The sequence below is a fragment of the Eptesicus fuscus genome, chromosome 6 (genome assembly GCF_027574615.1).
Source record: "Eptesicus fuscus isolate TK198812 chromosome 6, DD_ASM_mEF_20220401, whole genome shotgun sequence".
NCBI lineage: Eukaryota > Metazoa > Chordata > Mammalia > Chiroptera > Vespertilionidae > Eptesicus > Eptesicus fuscus.
Genome location: NC_072478.1, coordinates 2,399,138 through 2,425,905, shown reverse-complemented (window position 1 = coordinate 2,425,905; position 26,768 = coordinate 2,399,138). Strand labels below are relative to the sequence as shown.

The window sequence follows — 26,768 nt, the reverse complement described above, 5'->3', positions numbered from 1 at the left end:
AAACGCGCTTCGAGAACTAAATGGAATCTGAGGAGTCCTGCAAACCCTGAGCACAAAAGGCCCTTCGAGGCGGGAGGCAGCTTAAGAAACGTGACTATAGCCTGGCCGGCCGTGTGGCTCAGCAATTGAGCATCCACCCAGGAGGTCACGGTTCAATTCCCGGTCAGGGCACAGGCCCGAGTTAAGGGCTCCATCCCCAGTGTGGGGCGTGCAGGAGGCAGCCCATCCACGATTCTCTCTCATCACGGATGTTCCTCTCTCCCCCTCTCCCTTCTCTCTCTCTCTCTCAAAACCAATAAATGGGGGGAAAGAAATGGGACTATAAAACCAGGTCTAAAGACACAAGGCCCTGAGGCGGCCTTCGGGGGAACGGGGAGAGGTTGGAGCAGTACCTGGGGCAGTGACTCAGTTGGACCCCTGAGGGGGCGCCGCCAAGTGTAGGAAACACTTTGAGAGTCCAGGCCCAGGGAAAGCAGGATTCCCAGAGAAGTTCGGGAAGAAGTTCCACCACAGACTGCGTGGAAGAATCAGCCTGGGCGGGTTTGGGGTGCGGGTGGGGGTGGGGCCAGCAAGATGGACAGGACCCCGGATGGAGGGCACCCAACCACAGCCCGGCCTCTCTCCCACGCTTCTCCATGGTTCCTGTTCGGTCCGACCAGCACCTCTCTGTGAGGTAGCCTCTCTGTGAGGATGCCACGTCCCACAGGTGGGTCCCCAGGGGCCGCTGAGCAGTGGAAAAGTGGGGCATGTGACTGAGGAACTGAACTTTAATTTTACATAAACTTCCGTAGACAGTCCAACGGCCCTATGGGTAGCCACTGTGTCACGGGACAGCGTGGTGGCAGGCACACGGGTACGTGGGACGGGACTGGACTGCTCTAGGCCACCAGTGTCCACAGTGACTTTGTCTCCAGGCGGATGGGCCCAGGAGAGACGTGGGGAAGCCAGGAGCAACGGGCCTCATGGGAAATTAACAAAGTGGTGCCGGGGCATAGATGGCACTTAGTTGAGCACACCGGCATCGGCCGGTTCGGTTGAGAGGTGCCCAAGCTCTCGTCTCAGCACAAGAATCAGGGCTACGGAGCGTCCAAACGCACCAGTCAGGGAAGGTGGGACTAGGAAACAGCAGGGAGAATGACCCGGGGACACTCACAGAGAGAAAATTAAGCGCTTCTCTACGCCTGCCTATTTCTTATTCGTCGCCACCATCTCGTTACGTGCAAGTACGGAGTAGACGCTGGTACCGTTTTCATGAGTAAAACTTCCCTCCACGCAATGAACGTGTGACAAGAGGTAGGTGCAGTGAGCTTGTGAGAAGGTGCAGGTGCAGTGAGCTTGTGAGAAGGTGCAGGTGCAGTGAGCTTGTGAGAAGGTGCAGGTGCAGTGAGCTTGTGAGAAGGTGCAGGTGCAGTGAGCTTGTGACAAGGTGCAGGTGCAGTGAGCTTGTGACAGGGTGCAGGTGCAGTGAGCTTGTGAGAAGGTGCAGGTGCAGTGAGCTTGTGAGAAGGTGCAGGTGCAGTGAGCTTGTGAGAAGGTGCAGGTGCAGCGAGCTTGTGAGAAGGTGCAGGTGCAGTGAGCTTGTGACAAGGTGCAGGTGCAGTGAGCTTGTGACAGGGTGCAGGTGCAGTGAGCTTGTGAGAAGGTGCAGGTGCAGTGAGCTTGTGAGAAGGTGCAGGTGCAGTGAGCTTGTGAGAAGGTGCAGGTGCAGTGAGCTTGTGAGAAGGTGCAGGTGCAGTGAGCTTGTGAGAAGGTGCAGGAGCAGTGAGCTTGTGAGAAGGTGCAGGTGCAGTGAGCTTGTGAGAAGGTGCAGGCCCTCACTGCGCGTACCTGGACGTGGGGGAAGTACTGGAGCCATCACTCGAGGTGGCTGGCGTACCACCGGGCACCAGGGCCGAAGTCAGCTGGTGCTCGAGGCCTGGCCGAGATCACCTCGTGGGAGTGGAACCTCAGCGCTGTGGGGTCTTCGTGCGATCGCTGATGCTGCGGGAAAGAGGAGGAGGGTTACGCCGGCGCCACAGGCATCATAATCCCAGACCCCCTCTGGCAAGTCCCAGGCGGGGGGCTGTCTCCACGGGTCAGAGCGCATACAGGCGGGAGCGCTTTCTGGGGCAGCAGGAGTGAGAGCCATGGCCCCGGGAGGGTGCGCTTTTGGGAATTTTTGTGGCGGCTGAATTCTTGTTGACAGGATTCCTAACCTGCTGCACGGAGTCGTGTATATATTTTATTCTGAAAATAAACTTTCTGAGGTTGTGTGAACGCCCCCTTGGAGCCCACAGACAGACGTTTACCTTGTGTGGGAGTGTCAGCATGCCGGGACTCGCTCCTGTCACCTAGGCCCGCCCCCCCCCCCCCCCCCCCCGTACGCACCTTACAAAAGCCCTGAGGGAGACTCTGCTTAGCCCACTGCAGCGCCCTGTCTGAGCCCACAGCTTCATCGCGCACACCACAGCCGGAGCCGGCCTGACTGCGCCGAACGGCAGCCTTTGCCGGGAGCGGAATTGTTCGCTGCACAGAAAATGCAGGGAGCAGCCACCCTCGTGGGAAAGGGTTCCCTCTCGGCCCTGCTGGGCCCCAGGGTGTGAGGAAATCGCCCCATAAACATTGGTGCTTGGGGGTGGGGGTAACCTGTGGGCGTCCACCGTCCCGGAGCAGCGAACCCGGCGGCCCAGTTCCCAGTGTCCGCTGCCCGGCCGCTGGCTGCACCTGCACCTGCCGCTGCGGGTGACCTGCTGGTGAGATGGAGGCGCTTCGTCAGCTGCGGCCTTGCGACCGCCTTTTCCAGGAAAGGCTCCATTTTTCCGGGCTAAGTGGTGGCCAGGCTCCACTTTCCTTCTTTCCCTTTGAGTCAATTACGGCTCATTCCTCTTTCTCCAGACACTTGGTGGAAAAGGAAAAGGACGCAAAATCGAACCAGTCAATTTGCAGTTTGCTGTTCGCTGTGGTTTAAGAGGCGGCTCCGGGAGTTGGCTGCGATGGCTGGGCACAGTTGTGGGTTTCCGCTTCCCAGCATGTCCCCGGCCTGTAGCCACACGCACCCACATGCCGAGATCCCGCCTGCTGGGTGCCCTCCCACCCGGCCCGCCTGCTGGGTGCCCTCCCACCCCGCCTGCCGGGTGCCCTCCCACCCCGCCTGCTGGGTGCCCTCCCACCCGGCCCGCCACGAAACCGCCCGCTGCTGTGCCTTCCCCGCTGTGGACGGGGAGCGGCTCCTGCTGTCAGCAGCGGGCCCTGTGCGGGAACCGGACTCTCCCTGTTGTCGTGACGGGTTTACCTGCGGGAAATCCTGCCGGGGGACCACGCCCCTGTCTCACCTGGAGGCTGCGAGCCGTGGGGCCACCGTGTTGCCCCTCAGGTGCCGAGTTTCAGGAGAGCGGCTTGGGACACAACATCCACGTTTATCTCAGCTTTCTGGTGTCCGAGGAAAGAGGAGCCGGGTCTGCTTCTCAGCCCCGACCCGCCGATACCCCCTCCCTGCCCACAGCCCCGCTTTGTGCCTGTAAGACACCCCCTTTTCATCTCAGGCCTCACAGGGACCCCCTGTCCTCAGGGTTCCTGGTGTGTGCTTTGTGCTCATCCTCACCCGAGGGTATTTTTCATTGATTTTTAGAGAGAGTGGGAGGGAGGGGGAGAGACAGAGAGGGAAACATCCATGTGAGAGAGACACATCGATTGGTGACCTCCCATATGAGCCCAACAAGGGCTGGGCATCGAGCCTGCCCCCGAGGTACGTGCCCTTGACTGGAATTGAACCTGGAACCCCTCATTCCACAGGCGGATGCTCTACCCACTGGGCCACACGGGCTGGGGCGGTTGGCCACTTGCTGTTGTACGTGACGTTTTATTGGAGCCGGCCCAGCGTGTTCATTCACATATCCTCCTGGCTGCTTTCAGAACACAGGGCAGCCTGCAGCAGGACCGAGCCCGCCTGCCAGGCGGAACGACTGCCTCCCGCCCCCACCCCAGGACACGTGGCTTCTGCCTCAGGGAGTAGCCCGAGGTAAGAGCAGCAGCACACACTGTTTTAGGTGAAAAATAACGATGTTACGTGATTATTACCTTTAAGATGCAGACATGCAGAAGCACAGATTACACATCAGCACGTATCATTTTGTTACGTTCGAATTTAATGTCTTCATTGCACTAATGCATCTTATTCAATAAGTGAATTAAATGAGTACAAAATTAATAAAATCTTAAGGAGAAAGTTAGTCTCTCCATGGCAATAAAGGGAGATTTACCAACGCTTGTGCAGATGTGAAAACCAGCAAATCTTTCTCGTTAAAACCTGAGGTGGGCCCAGCGGACTTTGCACAGTGGCTGAGCGTCAACCTATGAACCAGGTCACGGTTCGACTCTCGGTCAGGGCACAGGCCCGGGCTGTGGGCTCCATCCCCATTTGGGGGCGTGCAGGAGGCAGCCCATCAATGATCCTCTCTCATCTCTGATGTTTCTCCTCCCTCCCCCTCTCCCTTCCTCTCTGAGCGCGATTAGAAACAATCACCGCCACCTGAGGGGGGAGACCATCGTCCCGGCTGCGTCCTCCCTGGGCCTGCGGGTTCTGTCGGGGTTTCCTCACCTGGTGCCAGGAGTAGGCGCGGTCCGACGGGTGGATGAGGACGGTGATGATCTTGGCTTTGGGGAGGAGAGACGCGGCCCTTTTGGGGGCCTCCTCGGAGTGGAAGTAACTGGCGCTCTGCTCAAACAGGAAGTCGGTGGTGGCCTTAGACGGCGCCGGGAAGAAATCCAAGTACCTGCGGAAGGAACGCGTCTCAAGTCCGGCCCCGGCGCAGCCTCGGCCCCTGGTGATGCAGGCGTCACAGGCGTCCCACACACTCACCCGTTCCCCAAACAAAAGGGAGAGGGCCGCGGTGCCGCAGGCTGCCGGTAACTCGGTAACTCGGCACTTAGAACCGTGACTGACGCACAGCTTCAGAGGCTCAGCCTGGAGCTGGCTCCCACCCTGCCCCCCGCCCGCTGTGGGACCTGCTCAGTGTCTCAGCCATTCTGTGCCTCAGTTTCCTCCTCTGTAAAATGGGATGATAAGTGTACCTGCCACATACGACAGCTGTGAGGAATCAACGAGTTCCCATGTAAAGAACCCTGTCTGATGCACAGTGACTACCATGTCAGTATCTGCTAAGATGATCACTCTCCTCCGACCACGGAGGGGCGATTAAGTTCAAAACACGCTGCTGCCATCCCAGGGCACACGAGAGTGTATCTAATCCTGGTTACCGGGGCAGCTGGCAGGGGCCTCATTTGTGTGGTATTTTCTCCGAAGAAGCTCACAGCTTTGCCTCGTGACGAGTCATTCCTGAGCTGTGCCTTTAAAGCTGCCATCCCTGCGGCTGCTGGGGCCCCGTGTTCAGACCTCAGCTTGGACTCTGCTCGCCTGACCCTGTGCTGTGTTTGGTCCCTGGAGGGGCGTGCACTCAAGGCGGACCAGCCTGCCCGCCCCACACCCGACACATGTCCTCACCCCGCAGCCAACTGACTGGTCTGCACACTGACCCTCACTCCCCACCAAAACCAGTGCACCCACTGAGCCCCTCACGGGGTCCCCACTGGGCGTGGGAACAGAGGGTTTGCTTCAATTCAGGAAGAAATCGTTTCTCAAGCCTCCTAACCTTTCCAACGTGTATGAACTCCCCGCCCCGCCTGCCCGCCCGCCCGCAGGTGCCGTCACTGTTCAGATGGAATGATTTCCCCGGACTCCAGGCTATGTGCACGGGGGCAACTCATTGTTCCCGGCCCATCCCCGCTGCCAGAGCGGCCTCTGCTCCGGGAAGAGGGAAGTGCGCGGCCAGCGGGCGCGGGCGGCAGCGTCTCAGGCGCAGGTGGGCCCAGCGCTGCCGAAGCGGGCGGCTCAGGAAGGTGCGGGACCCCTGCGGGCGTGGCAGTAGGGGGACAGGTGGCTCAGGAAGGTGCGGGACCCCTGCGGGCGTGGCAGTAGGGGGACAGGTGGCTCAGGAGGATGCAGATCGGAAAGAGGAAGGCACTGCGGGTGAGCCACGGGGCAGAGCCGGGCTTTCTGTGTCCTCGCTGCACGGCGCGCTGGTGCAGGGCAGACCCCTGCCCTCTCTCACGCTCACGCTGCCTGCGTGCCGAGGGGCCTGCCTGCCAGGCCGGAGGACGCTGCCCGGGTGTTAATGTATTTCACAGCGGAGCAGCGGCTGCAGCTGCCAGGAGCCAGGTGGGTGCGGCTGGAACGACGCGGAGGGGTTTGCCCTGTGTGGTCACACGCGCTGGCCCCGTGAGCTCACACTCGGCGGCAGCGGGGTCCCAGGAAAGCGGCTTTTGTGATGTCAGTCTACGAAGGTGCGTGTGACGTGGGTGTAAACACTCCGGGAACCGGCAGCGTCGGCGGGAACCGGATGGCGCTCACAAAGCCCAGGGCCCTGCAGGGCTGCCCCGCCGTGACGGGGACCGTGCAGATCGACCTCGGCCTCAGCTGCGGTCAGAACAAGCCCTGGGTGGTCGCCGAGGGCATGGAGCGGGCAGAGCCGCCGCCAGCATCCGATGCCGAGGCCGAGCACCGAGAGCCGGGCACCGGCTGACGCGGGCCCTCCCCGTGGGCGCAAGGCTCCGGCCACAGAGGCGGTGCCGTCTGAGGGGTCGCTCCCCCCGCACACGGTCCGGGCGTCTCGGCAGGGGGAGAGGGGCACGTTTAGTGCCCCGTGGGCAGCGGGCCAAGGTGTGCCTCCCGGGCAGCTGGCCTGGGAGAACGTCGTGCTCCCTGGGATCGGACGGGGGGGGGGCACACCCCAGCTTTGCCTGTCAAGGAGGGAACGTGGCAGCGACAGCAGCGGGCAGCCAGCGGAGAGGGTCCTGAGGGCGGCGCTCGTGGATGGACAAGCGATGGTAACATGACACCCAGTGAGCACTGGGCCAGACAAAGGTGGGAAACGGAAGAAGTAACAAGCTGAGTGTAGACCTATGAACCAGGAGGCCACGGTTCGATTCCTGGTCAGGGCACGGCCCCCAGTGTGGGCGTGCAGGATCCACGATCCTCTCTCATCATTGATGTTTCTATCTCGCTCTCCCTCTCCCTTCCTCTGTGAAGTGAATAAGATATATTTATTTTATTTTATGTTTCCATGGTGAAAGGGAGTGAGGGGTGAGACTGGCGTGGCAGGACGAGAAGGCCGCTGGTTCTGGTGGAAGGTCTACCTCTCAGGGAGGGGAGTGAGCAGCGAGTCCCGGCGAGCAGATGGGGATGGCTGAGTGGAGGGAGGCGGCCGAGGGCTCACGGTCAAGTCCGAGAGAGCGCTGTGGGGCGTGAGGTCCTCTGTGGACTGTGATGGGTGATCAGGGTCTGGTCACGGATTTCAGCTGTTCATCTTGTGCGGGTCACCTAGTGAGAGGAAGCCGTGGCTTTCATCTCGGCAGAAGAAATGACACGTTGCAGGTGGCAGTGGGAGCAGGTGGGAAGGACGCCGGGCTCTCACAGAGGCTGCCCACACCCGGTGAGCGACTGCGCGAGGAGCTTTCCGGGCTCCGGGGCCGGGGAGGTCAGACAGTAGGATGCACCAAGCCAAACAGCCCTGGCGCTGCTCCGAGCCCTCCTGCCGGAGCTCGTGGTGGGCGCAGAGCTAAGCACAAGGGTGCGCCATCCAGGTGGGCGCGCTAGCGGCCTGCTGCTACAGCCCGTGTCCTCCCACCGCGCACGTCCTTGTCCCGTCCTGCCGGCCGCCCTGGCCGGGTCTCGGCACCAGGAGGCTCAGTTCCCCGTCCAGCCAGCCGGTCAGAATTTCCAACCCATTTTTACATTTTGAACAAAACGGTGCGTTGCCGCTGACACAGTTCATGAGATCTGGTTTCTTTGGCACCATAACCAGGGATCATTTGCAAAATCTCGGAGCGGAACTTCCTGTGCAGACGGATGCTTGTTACAGTTCTCAGGCCTGGACTCCTCTCTGCTCGGGGAGAAGCTGGAACCCGACGTGATTTTCATGTCAAGTTTGGTCCAACATATGGCTGAGCTCTGTGAGGCTCTCCGCGCTTCTAGCCGTTTCCAGCCGCACGGGAGGCGGAGCTGGGCTCTGGCGCATCCATTGCAGGGAGACCGCAGACGTCACGCTGACACAGCACAGCCCTCCCTGCCGCCAGCCCCGCAGCGCACTGCCTGCCTCGATTCCACCTGTCAGTGCTTCTAGCAAATTCTCAGGCATATCAGCCACAGTGGCGGCCACATCCACTCCTCAGCGTGCGGTTAGACAGAATGCATCCACTTCTCAAGGGCAGAATCAAGTTAGCAAAGACCACGACCCTGACAAAATCGGAGCGCTGTCTGTTAGCGGGAAATGGGGACCTGGAGAGGAAGCGCAGCAGCGGAACCTGCACCCAGAGGGCCCCTCCCGGCAGCCAGGCCACGTGGGCTATTCGCGATGGAAGGGAGGTTTCCAAGGCTGCGTGGCAGATTGCGGTCCCGGCTGCAGGGCTCTTGGGCTCCACGCATGCGTTCCTTTCGCAGGACCTCGATAGGAAAGCCAAGGATAATCGGGAAGTTGCTTGTTGTGTTTGGAATCAGAAAAAGAATTAGGATTGAATTCTTCATGGCCCCAGGCTCACAGCCTGATGGGCTCATCCGCTAACTGCCCCTGAACCTGAGTCCATAACCAAAACCCCTGCGAACAGCCCGGCCGGCCTGGCTCAGTGGTGGAGCATCGACCTATGAACCAGGAGATCACGGTTCGATTCCAGTCAGGGGCACATGCCTGGGTTGTGGGCTCGACCCCCAGTGTGGGGGTGCAGGAGGCAGCCGATCAGTGATTCTCTCATCATGGATGTTTCTCTCTCTCTCTCTCCCTCTACCTTCCTTTCTGAAATCATTAAAAAAATATATATATAAAAAAACCCTGCATCCACCTGAGGGGGCGGGCCTGCGACATCCCAGCTGTACGCAAGCAGGCGCCCTCGCTCCTGGATGGCTGACCTCTGTCCTGGTCACTTCACTGTGTGACACTCGCTTGGTCGGCACGTTCTTCTCTGCCACTGAGAAATGCTGAGGTTAAAGGAGAGCATTTCAGGCTGCAAGCTACTCCGAGAGGAGGCTGGTTACCGTGTGAGGAGGCTGGTTACCGTGTGAGGAGGCTGGTTACCGTGTGAGGAGGCTGGTTACTGTGTGAGGAGGCTGGTTACCGTGTGAGGAGGCTGGTTACTGTGTGAGGAGGCTGGTTACTGTGTGAGGGGGCTGGTTACTCCGTGAGGAGGCTGGTTACTCTGTGAGGAGGTTGGTTACTGTGTGAGGAGGCTGGTTACCGTGTGAGGAGGCTGGTTACCGTGTGAGGAGGCTGGTTACTGTGTGAGGAGGCTGGTTACTGTGTGAGGGGGCTGGTTAATGTGTGAGGAGGCTGGTTACTGTGTGAAGGGGCTGGTTACTGTGTGAGGGGGCTGGTTACTGTGTGAGGGGGCTGGTTACCGTGTGAGGAGGCTGGTTACTCTGTGAGGAGGCTGGTTACTGTGTGAGGAGGCTGGTTACTCTGTGAGGAGGCTGGTTACTGTGTGAGGGGGTTGGTTACTGTGTGAGGAGGCTGGTTACCGTGTGAGGGGGCTGGTTACTCTGTGAGGGGGCTGGTTACTGTGTGAGGGGGCTGGTTCCTGTGTGAGGGGGCTGGTTACTGTGTGAGGAGGCTGGTTACCCTGTGAGGAGGCTGGTTACCGTGTGAGGAGGCTGGTTACCCTGTGAGGAGGCTGGTTACTGTGTGAGGAGGCTGGTTACTCTGTGAGGAGGCTGGTTACTCTGTGAGGGGGCTGGTTACTGTGTGAGGAGGCTGGTTACTCTGTGAGGGGGCTGGTTACTGTGTGAGGGGGCTGGTTACTCTGTGAGGAGGCTGGTTACTGTGTGAGGAGGCTGGTTACTGTGTGAGGGGGCTGGTTACTGTGTGAGGGGGCTGGTTACTGTGTGAGGGGGCTGGTTACTGTGTGAGGAGGCTGGTTACTCTGTGAGGAGGCTGGTTACTGTGTGAGGAGGCTGGTTACCGTGTGAGGAGGCTGGTTACCCTGTGAGGGGGCTGGTTACTCTGTGAGGGGGCTGGTTACCCTGTGAGGGGGCTGGTTACTGTGTGAGGAGGCTGGTTACTCTGTGAGGAGGCTGGTTACTCTGTGAGGAGGCTGGTTACTCTGTGAGGAGGCTGGTTACCGTGTGAGGAGGCTGGTTACTCTGTGAGGAGGCTGGGGTCCTTTGCCGGGAGGGGTGTAACTCTGAGATCTCGGAGCCCCTCTCACTCTGTCCTGGTGATTGGGGCCCCTTGTTGTGTGGACACGTGGGAAGTCCTCCTTACATTTTCCTTTTCAACTCTGGTGTGTTGGAATACATGTACTAGTAAGAGGCATAGCTTGTTTCCAGTACATTCTCCCTTTGACAGTGAACAACAGACGCATTTGGTTTCCCCAGTTAACGGCACGTCTGCCCGAGGCCCGGGCAGGTTCAGACGCTGAGCATGGCTCGTCCGATCCCCCTGATGGGAATGCATCTCTCCTGCAGCCAGTGTCCACTTCACCCCTCACCGCTCCCCTCTCCGACCTGAGGAGGAGGGTCACCTGCCCACTCCCAGCATGCACTGGGCCGTTGTCACCTTCACCACAGGCCTGATCTCAACATGGACTTTGGGGTGGAGAGCTCCCGGGAAGCGGCCGCCGGCCTCCCCTGTCCTGCCGGGCAGCCGCCACTGCAGGGGGCGCAGCTCCCCTCGGCAAGGCTGGGCTGCGGCGGGGAGCAGCTCCTTCCCCGCACCCCGGGCTGCTGCTGCACCCCGACATTGGCGGGGGCGCCCAGAGGAGCCAGCGTGGGTTCCGGCCCGCCTTCAGTGTCTGACAAGGCCTGTCGCTTTATCCCCAGCGTTGCCGGAGGGTAACGGTCTCTGACCGTGTTCTCAATCAGGAAAGAGCAGTTTTCTCCTCCTTCCCCCCGGGGATCCGCACAGACAAAGTCGCCAAATGTTATGGATAAAAGCCTGACAAGGGGCACAGTTTGAAGGTTTCTTCAGGGAACCGGGCACTTAGTTCAGTCCAAGTTAGTATCAAGATGCACACGAGCTTACGGCAAGATTATTTTTTCAACTAAGAAAATAATTGGGTTTTCCATTAGTGAAAAGTATACAATATTTCTTGCAAATCTATTGTATATGAATGATCCAAGTTTGAACTTCTCCCTTGTTAAGCGGAACTGATTTGAACCAGAAAGCTCTAGAATTACAACGCCTCTAAGAACTGATTATGTGTCAATGCAACCACTGGTTCGCACGATTGTCTCCTGCTAGTCCCACTGCTCTATGATGGAAGGAAATGCGAAACATCGGATTTTGTAATTATAGATCAACGGCCTTACAATTATTGGCGGAAATGTTAGTGTATCGAGGACAGCATATTTTGAACTGAGTCTCCATCTCAGAATCAGGTGCTGGTTTAACCCTTTGCCTGAGTATTACTCACTGAATTGAGAAAAAGTGAAGAAAACCACCATTTCAGATGATTCTGAAGATACTTCCATTTGTGAAGAACAGGGAAGTTAGGCCCGGCCGTTATTGCTCAGTGATTGGGCATCAACCTATGAACCAGGACGTCACGGTTCGATTCCTGGTCACGGGCACATGTTGGGATGGTGGGATCCATCCCCAGTAGGGGGTGTGCAGGAGGCAGCCGATCAATGATTCTCTCCCGTCATTGATGTTTCTCTCTCTCTCTCTCTTCTCTCTCTCTCTCTCTCTCTCTCTCGCTCCCTCTCCTTTCCTCTCTGAAATCAATAAAAAAATATATTTTAAAAAAAGAACAGAGAAGTTAGACGATCAGGTTATTTCCGGCGTATGAGTCGGGATTGTTGGTGTTGGGGTGGAGGTTAATTGGCACCTGCCCTCACTTCTCATTATTTATGGAGACCTCGGGGGACTTACTGGGTTGAGGACGAGGGTGAAGAAGCGGTCCCTGCCTGGCTGCGCCTGTCCGGCCCCGGGCCCCCCGGGCACTCCCTGTGGAAAACCGTGTGCGTGAAGAGCCCGCACGTTTGTCTTGGGAGAACCTGCAGGAGGAATGAACCGTCAGGAGAAGGAGCCTCTGAAGCCACTCCTGTATTGGAACCCGCTGTTTTTCTCGCAGAAGAAGGCGCACGAGCTGGCGTCAGGCTTCAGGCCGCCCTGGGCGCAGAAGCCCTCCCAGTCTCGGTCCGGCGGGCACGGGCGCGCCCAGGACACGCGTTAAACTAGGCGAGACTGGACTATCTTACCAGCAGGCATGCGTCTGCGTGAAACCCCCAAGCGGCACTTCTGTTACGAGGCCCAGTGTGTTCCAGCGTCTGAGAACTGAAACCACCACGAGGGGCACGAGACCGGGACGAACGGCAGGCGTCCGCGCTGCGTTGATTCTCGTCGGGAAAGTGTCAGGCGACCCTTCCGGCCCGATCCTGCACACACACCGGAATGAGGCCGGTTACTGACATCACGCGGGTCTTAGGAGGTGACATTGTGACTCAGGGCCCACGCTGGAGCCTCGAAGCCTCGTCTGCCCCGTGGGGAGGGCCCGCCCGGGGCCCAGGTCCGCGGCCCCAGTCCCAGAGGTCAGAGGGTGATGCACCGGTCAGTCCCTTTATCAAGTGTCACGGCAAACGGCAGAAGGCCCCTTAGTGGAAAGCCCCCGTCCCGCCCGGTGCATGTGGAGGCCGTGACGCTGGTGATGAGGACTTGCCCAAATCGCACAGCTTCCCCGCATTCTCAGCGGTCACAGCAGACGGTGCGGGGGAGCCGTGCCCTGGGCCGGGCCTGGCATCGCGACCCCGTTCCCGCCGTGTTTGCCATCCCCCCCTGAGCGGCAGGAAGTGAACGCGGGGCTTTGGCCCACGCATTCTACAGACTCCCCCCCGGGCCTGCTCCTGTCCGGAGCGCCGAGTCCGCAGCTGTCTGGCTGGGTTCACAGCGCCCGCCCGCAGTGCCCGCACCCCCCCCCCGCCCCCCCCCCCCCCCCCCCCCCGGCCTTGTCTGATTTGGGAGAAGATGAGGCCGGAATCCCTTTGGGAAGGCTCACAGGTGCTAGGTAGCGACAGGTCTTCACAACATACGTTTGTCACCAGCGTGAAAAGCACAACCAAACACACGCAGGGCGGGTGGAGAGGGAGGGCCTGCCGTGTGCTCACCTGCGACCCGCACGGGTCAGGCGGGACCCCCAGGCGCTGGGCGCGGTCAGCGCTGGGTTCAGTCGGACCTGGTGAAGTGGGGGACACCGGGCCTGTCACGGGAGCACGGTCAGCGTGCAGAGCCCACGGAGGTTACCCACGAGGCCTCTTCTGGAGGAGACGCAGCTCTTACACATGGCTCTCAGATGCCATGTTCCCTTAGCCTACCGCAGTGCAGGCGGCGGGGCAGGGTAAGCTACTCAGGGGTTCAAAGGAGACGCCCTGGCTTAGCTCTGAGGGCGCACCTCCCGCTGGGAGCCATTCCTGCAGGCCACTCCCAGGGGGCCGCTGGGGTTCCCCTCCCAGTGCGCTGGGACCCCGCCCGCCTGCCCCACGCCCCCCCCAGGCGCTCACCATGATGCCGTCGTGGACGAAGCCCCTGCGATGCCGCGCCGGCTTCAGGTGCGGGTACTCCTCCGTGCTGGTCACCTGCACGCCCCACACCTGCTTCCAGGCCGCGTACAGCTGCCCGTGCACCGGGTAGACGCCCGAGTGGTGCGGGGCCACCGCGTAGCCCCGTGTCCGTGAGGAGGCCCTGCGCCGAGGACGAGTAGAGGCTGGTTAGTGCGGGCGCGTCCGGCTCCACCCTTGTCCTTCCCCGAGGCCACGTGTGTTATGCCGCCTTTAACCCCATCGCCCCTTGTTGGTAAAATTAGTCCACGTGTCCCGCGCTAGACGCCCTGAAGCCTGGCAGCTGTCACTGGCAGCTGCGGGGCGTTTGTGTAAGAAAGAGCTGTGAGGCGTTTGTGTAAGAGCTGCGGTGCGTTTGTGTAAGAGCTGCGGGGCGTTTGTGTAAGAGCTGTGGGTGCGTTTGTGTAAGAAAGAGCTGTGGGTGTGTTTGTGTAAGAAAGAGCTGTGGGTGTGTTTGTGTAAGAAAGAGCTGTGGGTGTGTTTGTGTAAGAAAGAGCTGTGGGTGTGTTTGTGTAAGAGCTGCGGGTGCGTTTGTGTAAGAAAGAGCTGTGGGTGTGTTTGTGTAAGAGCTGCGGGTGCGTTTGTGTAAGAAAGAGCTGTGGGTGCGTTTGTGTAAGAGCTGTGGGTGCGTTTGTGTAAGAGCTGCGGGTGTGTTTGTGTAAGAAAGAGCTGTGGGGCGTTTGTGTAAGAGCTGCGGGTGCGTTTGTGTAAGAAAGAGCTGTGGGGCGTTTGTGTAAGAGCTGTGGGTGCGTTTGTGTAAGAGCTGTGGTGCGTTTGTGTAAGAAAGAGCTGTGGGTGCGTTTGTGTAAGAGCTGCGGTGCGTTTGTGTAAGAAAGAGCTGTGGGTGCGTTTGTGTAAGAGCTGTGGTGCGTTTGTGTAAGAGCTGTGGGGCGTTTGTGTAAGAGCTGTGGGTGTATTTGTGTAAGAAAGAGCTGTGGGTGTGTTTGTGTAAGAAAGAGCTGTGGGTGTGTTTGTGTAAGAGCTGCGGGGGCGTTTGTGTAAGAGCTGCGGGACGTATGTGTAAGAGCTGTGGGTGTGTTTGTGTAAGAGCTGCGTTTGTGTAAGAGCTGCGGGTGTGTTTGTGTAAGAAAGAGCTGTGGGTGTGTTTGTGTAAGAAAGAGCTGTGGGTGTGTTTGTGTAAGAGCTGCGGGTGCGTTTGTGTAAGAGCTGCGGGTGTGTTTGTGTAAGAAAGAGCTGTGGGTGTGTTTGTGTAAGAAAGAGCTGTGGGTGTGTTTGTGTAAGAAAGAGCTGTGGGTGCGTTTGTGTAAGAGCTGCGGTGCGTTTGTGTAAGAGCTGTGGGTGTGTTTGTGTAAGAAAGAGCTGCGGGTGTGTTTGTGTAAGAAAGAGCTGTGGGTGTGTTTGTGTAAGAAAGAGCTGTGGGTGTGTTTGTGTAAGAGCTGCGGGGCGTTTGTGTAAGAGCTGCGGGTGTGTTTGTGTAAGAGCTGCGGGGCGTTTGTGTAAGAGCTGTGGGGCGTTTGTGTAAGAGCTGCGGGGCGTTTGTGTAAGAGCTGCGGGGTGTTTGTGTAAGAGCTGTGGGTGTGTTTGTGTAAGAGCTGCTGGGATAGGACCGGCGACTTCCATGCACGTGTGGGACCTGCCTCCGCACCCGGCACAGCCCCGTGTCCCGCGCTCTGTTCCCACGAGTGCTCACCCACTCGGCGTGCCTGCTACACAGACCGCATTCATTAGGACGGAGCCGCCCGGGGCGCTGCACTGAGGCGGCAGGTATGTTGCCTGCTGCCCAGTTTCTAACAAGTCCGCTGCCTTCCTGTCGTCCCTCCGCATGTGGCCAGCGACAGAGGACACTCCCTGCCCGGGTGACCCTTTACAGAGCCCCGATCTGTGACGTCACTGCCCTGTGGTGGTGAGAGTGCAAGGTACTGGGAGCCAAATCGTCTGGAAGCTAAGTGGACTTGAGGTCGAACTGTGGTACTTCCAGTTTAAAGAAATAGTTCCAAATTACACACACACACTCTCTCACACGCGCACACACGCACGTGCACACACACTCACACATATGCACATGCATACACACTCACATGCATGGGCACACATGCACACACACGCTCGCACACACGCACACAGATACAACTCTCTTCTATCGGTTCGTCCTGTGAATTCCAAAATGAAACCGTGTGACCTGGACTCCCCTGGAGGGGCTGGGACACATTGGGCAGCGAGAGGGTGGCTGGTCCGACGGTGTCTGTGGCTGAGAGATGAGCCGGGGTTCCGGAAAGGGCTGTGGCGTGGGCAGCAGGGAATTTCATTTCCCCTCCGGCTCTGTCAGTTGCCCCTAGTCCTCGGCAGCTCCGCCCAGGCTCCCTGTGAGTCAGTGCCGGCTCTCCCCAGTGAGGAGCAGGCGCAGGTGCAGGGGCCATCAGGCTGTGCAGTGCCCTGAGGGGCGGCAGATGCCCCCCGCGGGCACCGAAGAAGTGAGAGGCCGGGCACGATGCCACAGCCTGAATGATGGGGGCAAAGGCGGGTGTGGCGCCCCCGGACACAGGAGGGAGACAGCCACAATGATGTCCTCACCTAGTGTCCCCCGACTCCTTCCCACGGCCGCCTGCCTTCGGGCCTCCCTCCCCCTTTTCCCCACGCCCCCCTGCCCCATTCTGGCGACGCCCTCATAGATGTTATCATAGGTGTGCTGCACACTGTACACCGTACGCCCCCCTGGAATGGTCAGATTGATCATCACTGCAACACACAATATCTCTGCCCCCATGTGGTCAAAGATCCTGCCCCCATGTGGACACAAGATGGCCACCACAAGATGGCCAGCAGGAGGGGGCAGTTAGGAAGCACCTGGCCTGCAAGGGAGGACAGTTGAGAGGGACCAAGCCTGCAAGGGAGGGCAGTTGGAGGTGATCAACCCTGCAGGAGAGGGCAGTTAGGGGTGACCAGGCCGGCAGAGGAGGGAAGTTGGGGGCAAACAGGCTGGCAGCAGAGTGGTTAGGGGGTGATCAGGCTGGCAGGCAGAAGCAGTTAGGGGCAGTCAGGAAGGCAGGCAGGCAAGCAAGTTGGGAGACAGCAGTCCTGGATTGTGAGAGGAATGTCCGACTGCCCGTTTAGGCCCGATCCCGGCAGTCGGACATCCCTTGAGGGGTCCCATATTGGCGAGGGTACAGGCTGGGCTGAGGGAAAACCCCCCTCCGGGCACGAATTTCGTGCACTGGGCCTCTAGTCTATCTAATAATAGACAAATATGCAAATTGACCATACCTCCGACACATCCACAAGCCACGCCCACCATCCAATCAGAGCGAGTATGCAAATTAATTCAAACCAAGATGGCTACAGCCACAGAGAGCAAGGTTTCTTAGGTAACAGAGGAAGCCAAGCTTTCTGCCTGCCCTTGCCAGGCCTAAGCCTCCACTCAAGCTACAAAGTTTCAATTATAGAAGGTAAACAAATTCAAACAGAAATGGCGGCAGAATGGAGCTTGAGAGAGCAGGCCAGGGTTGCCGCTGGCAACAGGGGAAGCAAAGCTTTCCGCACACCCTGGCTGGGCCCACCCGCTTAAGGCAACAAAGTTTCAATTATAACCCCAACACAAATGGCTGCCGGCCTCAGAGGGAGCCCCAGGCTTGGCTCCGCTCCAGGCTACAAAGTTTCAATTGTAGAAGGAAAATAAATTCCAGATACCAGGGCCTCCGCTTGGGTTGCCAGGGGGCGTGGCCAGCCTGCAAACCACCACAGGCCCCTCGCTCAGGCCGCCCCACACCCCAAGGGAACCCCCACCTGATCCAGGACACCCTTCAGGGCAAACCAGCTGGCCCCCACCCCTGTACCAGGCCTCTATCCTATCTAATAAAAGAGTAATATGCAGATTGATCATCACTGCAACACACAATATAGCTGCCCCCATGTGGTCAAAGATCCTGCCCCCATGTGGACATAAGATGGCCACCACAAGATGGCCAGCAGGAGAGGGCAGTTGGGAGGCACCCAGCCTGCAAGGGAGGGCAGTTGAGAAGGACCAGGCCTGCAAGGGAGGGCAGTTGAGAGGGACCAAGCCTGCAAGGGAGGGCAGTTGGAGGTGATCAACCCTGCAGGAGAGGGCAGTTAGGGGTGACCAGGCCGGCAGAGGAGGGAAGTTGGGGGCAAACAGGCTGGCAGGGGAGCAGTTAAGCATCAACTAGGCTGGCAGCGGAGTGGTTAGGGGGTGATCAGGCTGGCAGGCAGAAGCGGTTAGGGGCAATCAGGAAGGCAGGCAGGCAAGCAGTTGGGAGCCAGCAGTCCTGGATTGTGAGAGGGATGTCCGACTGCCTGTTTAGGCCCGATCCCACTGGGTCCCATATTGGAGAGGGTACAGGCTGGGCTGAGGGACAACCCCCCTCCATGCACGAATTTCGTGCACTGGGCCTCTAGTATGCTAATAATATGCTAAGGTCACTAAACCGCTTGCTATGACGTGCACTGACCACCAGGGGGCAGACGCTCCAACTGGTAGGTTAGCTTGCTGCTGGGGTCCGGCCAATCAGGACTGAGCGAGACAGGCCAGACATGCCCTGGAGCCCTCCCATGACCCCTCCCCATCTGGTCAACCTCTCATGTCCCTTCCCGGCCCTGATCATGCACCGGTGGGGTCCCTTGGCCTGGCCTGTGCCCTCTCACAATCCTGGACCCCTCGGGGGATGTTGGAGAGCCAGTTTCGGCCCCATTCCTGCAGGCCAGGCTGAGGAACCCCACTGGTGCATGAGTTCGTGCACAAGGCCTCTAGTAACAAACAAGACAGGGAAACAAAGGGAAACTAAGACTCCGCCACCAGCAGCCCACCCTCGGAAAACCCGCCTTCTTATTGTAGAGCAGGCTTTTCTAAACGAAGACACACTGTCACCCGTCTTACTGGAACATGTTTCCCTACCCAGCACACGTCTTCTGGACCCAGTACCGAGGCCGCGTGTGGACAGGAGGTAAAACCATCCCTACATTGGACAAGGTCACGACAGTGACAGCAGCACAGCCTCCTGGCCACACCGCGCTCCCTCCCGACACCGCCCAGCCGACCGCAGAGCTGTCTGGAGGTGTCGGGTGGGACCTGCCAGGCGGATGCAGCCAGGGATCCCAGACAGGAGAGGCAGGCTCCCCGTTCCGCAGCGGCCCCGGGAGGGGCTCGGGAAGGGTGCGATGCGGCTTTACCCTTCCTTGTCACGGCGACCCCCGAGGAGAGCCACTTGGGGGCGGTGACAGGCTTTCTTCCTAATGGCAGATCCTGTCTTTCAAGTGCGTTTCCACTCAGCAGAGCGTGCTGCTCCCCTCAGAGGCCCTTCAGGATTCTTTAAGTGCCGCCCCATCTTCGTTGCGTGTCTCCACGTAAACACACCACGAACGGGGCACTTTGGCAAGAACACTCCACAGAGCGATGTAAACACTTGTGTTCCCGCGTGGTCATTCTGAATTGCCGTGGTTTCTTCAAGTGGACACATGAAGGGGTTTGTGGAAATGTAAGAACAACCACAACAGAACCTGTGACGCTTCCATTTTGTTCTGCTGCAGCAAAATGACCGAAAATGAAATGCTCTGAGGCCGGTGGAGAGCTCTGTATGACTGTCGCATGCCCCCGGGTGTCGGTACAGCCGCCTGGCCGGGCGATGCTTGTGGTGGAGGCTGCAGAACACAGACATGACGTGAGTCCTGTTCACAGCCATCGGAAAGAAAAACCTGGTAAGAAGTCAGATTTTAATATTCCAAATTTGTTTAAAAATATGACTCTTCAGGGAAGTAGTAACTTTCGGATCGTGAGGTTTTTATTATAGCGATCAATAACAGCATCAATGGGCTGCCAATTTTTAATGCTGGTCCCACAGGCTCTGGAGTGACCAAGGACACAAATCAACCAACAAAATGAAACAAATAAAAATGATATAAAACTAGTGGGAAGGAGGCTGTCTCAGGATGAGTCTATTTCCCCAAAATTGCTGACGACGCCTCGGATCCGTAAGAGATAAACAAGGAATATCACCCCAAGCTCACAGCGGGGTCGGGCCTGAGTACCTGATGTAGCCCTGGCCTGCGTGGCTCAGCTGGTTGAGCATCGTCCTGTGCACCACAAGGTTGCCGGTTCGATGCCCGGCCAGGGCACCGACAATAAAATAAAACACTTGAACTGCCGATAAGAGAAGAGCAGAAAACTCGCTTCTGCTCCCACGCCTGCCAGAGGGAACGCGTCACAGGGCCAGCGGTGGCCGGAACAGCGACTTAGATGGAAAGACAAAGAAACTCAGCTGTCAGCTAGAACCGACGGAATTAGTTCTGTGTTTTCCCGGCTCAGAAGAGCGCATGGTCAGGCAATTTACCAAGTAAAGTGTGGGTTGTTCTGAGTGCGTCTTGAGGTGACTAAGGACGTTAAGGCGGGCCCCTCGGGGCTGCACAGCCCCCCCCCCCCTCAGTGTGACCCTCCCAGAGCCTGGTCCTCCCACGCAGGGGCCCCTCACCCTCCCTCGCTGCCCCCTGCGGGCCACCTCCCTGCCCTTCGCCTCAGCACCAGGTGTCAGGCAGCCAGCACTGGCCACACCTCCGTCTCCGTGCCGCTGAGAGGAGGCAGACCCGCCCGCCCTGCGTCCCTGCAGAAACCACAGCAGCGGCTCCTGCCCACGTTCCCCGCCCTCTCTCTGTCTCGGCCCCTGGCCCCCAACTCGGGTGTAGCTGTAGCCTTGCGTGGCGGGGTGAGCCTGAACCCTAAGATCTGGAAGAAACGTTTATTCACTTTTCATCTCACAGACACCGAGGTGGCGTCGCCACACGGCATCCGCTTCACGAGCAGAAGGCCTCCTCGGAGTGTGCCTGCCCTCGAGTCCCTCTTCTGGGACTAACTGTCCTCCCTCCCTCCCTCCCTCCCTCCCTCCCTCCCTCCCTCCCTCCCTCCCTTCCTTTTTAATTCTTACCTGAGGGGTGAGGACATTTTCCCCACTGATTTTTAGAGAGAGTGGAAGGGAGTGGGGAAGGGGAGAGAGAGAGAAACATCGACGTGAGAGAGACACACACCGATTGGTTGACTCCCGCTTGCGCCTGACTGGGGATGGAACCTACAACTGAATTACATGCCCTTGACCAGGAATCGAACCTGAAACCCTTCCGTCCAAGGGCCGATGCTCTATCCACTGGGCCACCCCGGCCATGGCTGTGACTAACTTTCTGAACACACGGTGCCAGTCCCTCCTACATCCTCAGGTTGGTTGTTCTATTCAGGGGAGACCCTCACAGTATTTGCCAGGCAGTGGGCACTGGCCCTGAGTCCCCGCTGTGGAGCTGGGCCCCGCAGCTGCGGGAGGGTGGGTGGCACGGGGTAAGGCCGCTGTATGAACACATTTCAGTTGTGTAGGAACTGGCACGGCCTGCATGTTTTTAAGCTGAACACTGGCCCTGCTTACACACCCCCGCGCCTCCTCCCTCCCCAGGTCCTTCAGCGTCTCTGTGAAGCCAGCACAGACGTCACCGCGTCGCCACCCTGCCCCCTGCCCACACGTGGCGGGTGCAGTGCCCAGCTGACTCTGCAGGGCCACCCCCTCTGCTCCCACAGGACCCCTGGAACCCCTGTTCCCAATATCCATAAAGGGACATCAAACGTGCCTTCTTATAAAGCGCTCCACTCGGTACAGATCACGGAGTTCATCCCTTCTCCAGCTGCCACGCAAACCGACCAACCCAGAGTCATGTGTTCCTGAAGCCAGCCAGTACAGGGGCCTGATGCGGCGGGGGGCCAGACATGGCGGGGATCTCCCTTTTCCGCGTCCTGCGCAGAAAGAGAGATGAACGAACCGGTTCTAAATGGAGGCGGCCAGGGATTGAGAAATATTAGAAATAAAGAAAACAAGACGCAGAAATAGATTCATGAAGCTGGGAGCTGGGTGGATCTCTCTGTGCCTGGCTGAGGCCACAGAACCGATCCAGACTGCAAAGCTGAGGCTTTATTTATCATCAGGGACAAACAAGGCAATTGACAATGTTCTTGTAAGTTTCACTTGTTTTGGCAGCACTTGCTGCCCCTCCCACAGCCCACTAGCTACCCAGGAAGGATCTAGGGAGCAGTTACAGGATCAGGCTTAATTATGCTGGGAGGGGTCTGCCCTCCAAACGAACTTGTTTGTGACCCTGCCACAGGTCAGTCCGAGGCTTAACCCTATAACCGCTTCCTACAAGCCAGCCTCTCCAGCTCCGTGAAGCTATGAGACCCCTGTGAGGGACGAGCAGGCTGAGCCGAGCAGGCAGCCCCGTGCTTGCTCTACGCGGCGCCAGCGGCAGGTGTGGGCTGTGGGAGGGGATGGAGAGGCCCCAGCAGAGACCTGACCCCTCGTCCCCTCTTCTGAGTTGAGCAGGTATTGGAATGCCTTGAGCCCGGCCGGGGTGGCTCAGTGGCTGAGCGTCGACCTATGACCAGGAGGTCACAGTTCGATTCCCGGTCAGGGCACATGCCCTGATTGTGGGCTCGATCCCCAGTGTGGGGTGTGCAGGAGGCAGCCAATCAATGGTTCTCTCTCATCATTGATCTTTCTCTCTCTATCTCCCCCTCTCTCTCCATTTCTCTCTGAAATAAAGAAAAATATAGTTTTTAAAAATGTCCTTGAACTCAGCCATCCTCTGAGTGCTGAGCTTTGCCTGTGACCTCCTGTCCTGTTTAACCAGCCCGGCTCCCTCGCTGGGAAACCCTCGCGTCCAGTTTCTGGCTGGGAGCCTCCACGCTGGTGGAGAGGAGGCTGCCCGTGTCTGTGAGAGGGCCCTCCACGCCCCCTGCCTCCCCGTCCAGGCCTCACGCCAGTGCTTCCTGAGCCTGAGCCTGTTCCTGCTCCCTAAGCCCCCCCTCACCCCCCCACAACCCCGTCCACAGGGAGCCTCCTGGCCACGCCATGGCCGCCTTTCTCTGACGCGGGGCCTTGTGTCTGTGCTTGGCCCTGGGCCCGGGCGCACCCGGGCTTGTTGGAGGATGGCTGTGTGTACAGGAGGCGCCCGGACGCGGCCGCCTGTCCTGGGCGCTGACCCTCACGCAGTAATGTCTGCGAGTGTCTGGCGAAGTCCCTCTTACGTGTGAGCCCTGGCGCCTGGCTGGTGCTGAGCCGGTGCGGACTGGAAGCCGCAGACGGAGGCGGCCCCACCGAGTCCTCCCGGGCGCACGGGAGCACCTGCCGAGGCGCGAGCCCACGCCCACGCCCGCGAGAGGCCCTCGGTGAGCCGCGTCCCACCCGGTGCACGGGATGCCCAGACGCGGACTCACCGGTGCGAACTCCGTGTTGAGGGCCATCTGCTCCACCAGCGAGGACTCGTTGTGAAGAGGTGGGGCTGCACGTGGCTCCATGTGGGGGGACCACCAGAACGCGTCCACCGACCTGAGCAGCAGGTCGTCGCCCGCGTCCTCCTCCTCGGTCCCTGGCGGGATCATGCAATTAATTCCTGTTGCTCTGGTTCTCCATCATCAGTCATTCTATCTATCTATCTATCTATCTATCTATCTATCTATCTATCTATCTGTCATTGATCAATTTATCTATCATCAATCAATTTGTCAATCTAATATCTATTTATCTATTGATAATCTGTTATCTATCAATCATCTATCAATTAATCTATTACCTATTTATGTATTATCTATCAATCAATTTATCAATCTATCTAACATCTATTTATCATCTATCCATCTATCATCTATCTATTTATCTATCATCTATCCATCATCTATATCTGTCATCTATCTATCAGCCTACCAGTCTATCTATCTATCTATCCACCTGTCACCTATCTAGCTCTACACTCCTAGATGCATATTTAGAAGACGCCATGCCTATGGTCTTAGACACATGAGACTTTGAACATACGAGGCAGCACAACGAGCCTGTTACTTGGGGAGCAGCCAGGGCCCCCGGAGAAAGCCTTTCTGTGTTTTAAGCGGGAGACGCAGGCCGCGCACGGGGCCAGGGCCATGGCCAGGACAGAGGTCTCTTCACTGCGGCTTCTTTGGGTAACTTGTTCGGAAAGTGGGGGAGGATGTGACGGAGGGGCGGGGTTGGGAGCGGTGGCCGGGCTCCCGAGAAGCCTGGACGCGGGTGACGAGTCACAGCGAGCAAAACCAGCGTTGACCTGGCTGCTCCAGACGTGTGAGCAGAAGCTTCCAGAAACAGTGGAAACTGAGGCACGGAAAGGAGACGAGAGGACAGCAGGAATTGCTATTGGGGAAATGAGAGACAAGGGAAGGGAGGGAGGGCGACGGGCGTGAGGAGATGCTGAGGCTCGGTCAGTCCCAGGGACCCTGTGGCTCCTGGTGGCCGCCATCCCCCGTCCCTCCTCTCCAGCGCCGCCAGCAGGAAACACCTGCTCCCTGAGAGTCAGCAGGCCTGTCCTCTGATGGCACGCCTCCTACCTCCCCAAACGCTGTGAGATGGGGGTGCACAGAGGCTCAGCCTGCGGGAGGGCTGCGGGCCCTGCTCCGCCCGCGGGCGCCTTCCTTCAGCGCACCAGGCGCCCGGTGGGCAGTGCAGGAGCGCGCTGTCCCCGTCACAGGCGGTCACGGTGGTCACGTCACGCGGCCGCGCCTGCCTCGGCCACACGGACCCAGCGGCCGAGTAGGGGAGCCTCAGGCCTGGTGTCCCCTCCGCTGGGGACTGCCCTCCGCACCTCCTTGGCCACGCGATGGGGCGGGAGCTCGCTCCCCGGTCCCTCCTCTGACTCCCCAGGAGGAGGAGGGCGGCCCTGGGCCCGGAGGGAGGGGGCCCTGTGACGGGGCGCTGAAGCGGTGACTCCCCAGGAGGAGGAGGGCGGCCCTGGGCCCGGAGGGAGGGGGCCCTGTGACGGGGCGCTGAAAGGCTCGGCAGGACGGGGCCAGGCTGCGGGCGGCTCACTGCTGCAGGGGAGCAGGGCGGCCAGTGAGCGAAGGCGCGTCCTCAGCCAGACGGCAGGGCCACCTGCCCGCGCTCGGCCCTCCGGGCGGGAGGAAGCCTCCGTGCGCGGATCTCTCAGCCGAACCTGCCTCATTCCCCTGCGGCTTCCTCTCCAGCACAGGGGACAGCACCCCGGAGGTCCCCGCTGCGGCGTGTCCCAGCCCCGGCCGTGCTGGTGCTGACAGGCAGGTCCCGTGGCCCTGGCTCACGCATCCAACGTGCCCACCGCCGCCCTCGCCGTCTGTCTTTCCACCCAGCTCTCCCGGGCCTCTCCGTCTCCCCGAGTTTTGTGCTGTTTCCCCCCAATACTGTATGGGGGTGCTCACCCGAGTGACCTGTGGCAGAGGGGACATTGTATTTAGAACCGGCCGAGCCGTCACGTGCACTGGCTGGCCTGGTCGAGGGCACATGGGCGGCTCCGGGGCTCCTGGGGGGTCGTACAGCCCGGGCAGCCTCGCAGGGATGGGAACGGGAGCGTGGCGTCTGCGCTTCAGTCCCCATGCCCACCTCTCAGGGAGGCTCTCCGTCCTGCGGCCTTTCATTTCATTTCATTTTTAATTTTTAAAATATATTTTTATTGATTTCAGAGAGGAAGGAAGAGGGAGAGATAGGACATCAATGATGAGAGTCATTGATTGACTGCCTTTTGCACACCCCACCCTGGGGACGTGCCCTGACCGGGAATCGAACCCTGACCTCCTGGTTCATAGGTGGATGCTCAGCCACTGAGCCCCTCCGGAAGGCTCCGCTGTCTTCCAGGTGCTGAGCGGGGTGCCCAGGGGAGGGAGGGCCAGTGCTACATGGGCAGTGAGGCTTACAGGCTGTGTTCTGGTGTCGCTGGTTGACATGAGGATGTCATCTGGTTTCCCTGAGATTAAACGTCTTACTCGTAGCCGGGGTGCGCCCCCTCCCCCGCGTGCCCTCAGGACCCATGTCCTTGGACCACAACCGGTTCCTCGTCGCAGTTTTACTTCCCACACTGAGAAGGGGCAGGAGTCGCCAGGCGGTTCCCAGCAGCCAGTCACTCCTGAGCTCCCTTCCCGGGTGGCGTGGCGGAGGTTCCTGGTGTGTGAAGCTGGTTGCCGCCGCTCCCTGGGCCTGGCGCCCCACCCCTCCCTGCATCTTCTCATCGCTGCGAAGTCCGAGTGCAGGACCGTCTCCCGGACCTCAGGGTCCTCTGAAATGATGGCTGACGTCTGTCCTCTCCTCAATGCGCGGAGAAATGTGCTGCTGAAATCTGTGCATCTGCCCCCTCGGCGTGGCTCAGCGGTTGAGCGTCGACCTATGAACTAGGAGGTCGAAGTTCGATTCCCGGTCAGAGCACATGCCAGGTTGCAGGCTCCATCCCCAGTGTGGGGCGTGCAGGAGGCAGTCGACCAATGATTCTCTCTCATCATGGATGTTCCTATCTCTCTCTCCCTCTTCCTTCCTCTCTGAAATCAATAAAAAATATATAAAAAAGAAAGAAATGTCCGTGCATCTGAGTTGTGCCGGAGTCAGACAGACAAGGTCCTCCCTCCCGCAGCCCGATGCCAGCTCACAGCTTCCTCTTCTCTTCAAACTCTCTCACCCAAGCTCCTGTCATCCTACTTTGGGGATGTTTTACATCAGAATTAATTATATTCAGAAAAGCCTCTGTTGCTTATTACTTTAAACATTATGATAAAAAGGATGTAGAGAGAGGGACACCCTCGTGCACTGCTGGTGGGAATGCGGACTGGTGCGGCCTCTGTGGAAAGCAGGATGGAGTTACATCAAAAAGTTAAAAATAGAGCTGCCTGTGACCCAGCACTCCCCCTCCTGGGAGTTTACCTGAAGTCACCCCCACACCAGCTCCAAAGCCTACGTGCACCCCGTGTCCGTCGCGGCGTTCATCACAACAGCAGCGTTCGGAAGCAGCCCAGTGCCAGCAGGGGATGAGGGGTGAAAAGGCTGTGGGACATTCACACCACGGAAAACTACTCTGTCGTAAAAAGGAAGAAAATTCTCCCCTTTGCAGCAGCCTGGATGGACCCGGAGAGCATTATGCTGAGGGAAATAAGCCAGTCAGAGAAAGACAAGTTCCATATGATCTCACTCATATGTAGAATCTAGTGAACAAACTGAACAAGCAAAATAGTGACAGACTCATAGACAGAGAGCAGGCAGACAGCTGTGTGTGTGTGGGTGGGGGGGGGGAGGGGAGAGGGGTATGGTTAGGAGTGGGGGTGGAGGATTGAGCAAAAAATAAACAAAAAGAGAGAGGGAGAACCCATGGACATGGACAATAGTGTGGTGATTGTGGGGGTGGAGTGGGGGAGGTGGGAGAGGGTATAGAGGGGATAAAT

The 26,768-nt window shown here is 58.8% G+C and overlaps 1 pseudogene; it reads right to left on the bottom strand.

Moving 5' to 3' along the window:
• Positions 1-26,768, bottom strand: part of LOC129149542 (bifunctional heparan sulfate N-deacetylase/N-sulfotransferase 3-like) — a 54,829-nt pseudogene that overhangs the window by 8,127 nt on the left and 19,934 nt on the right.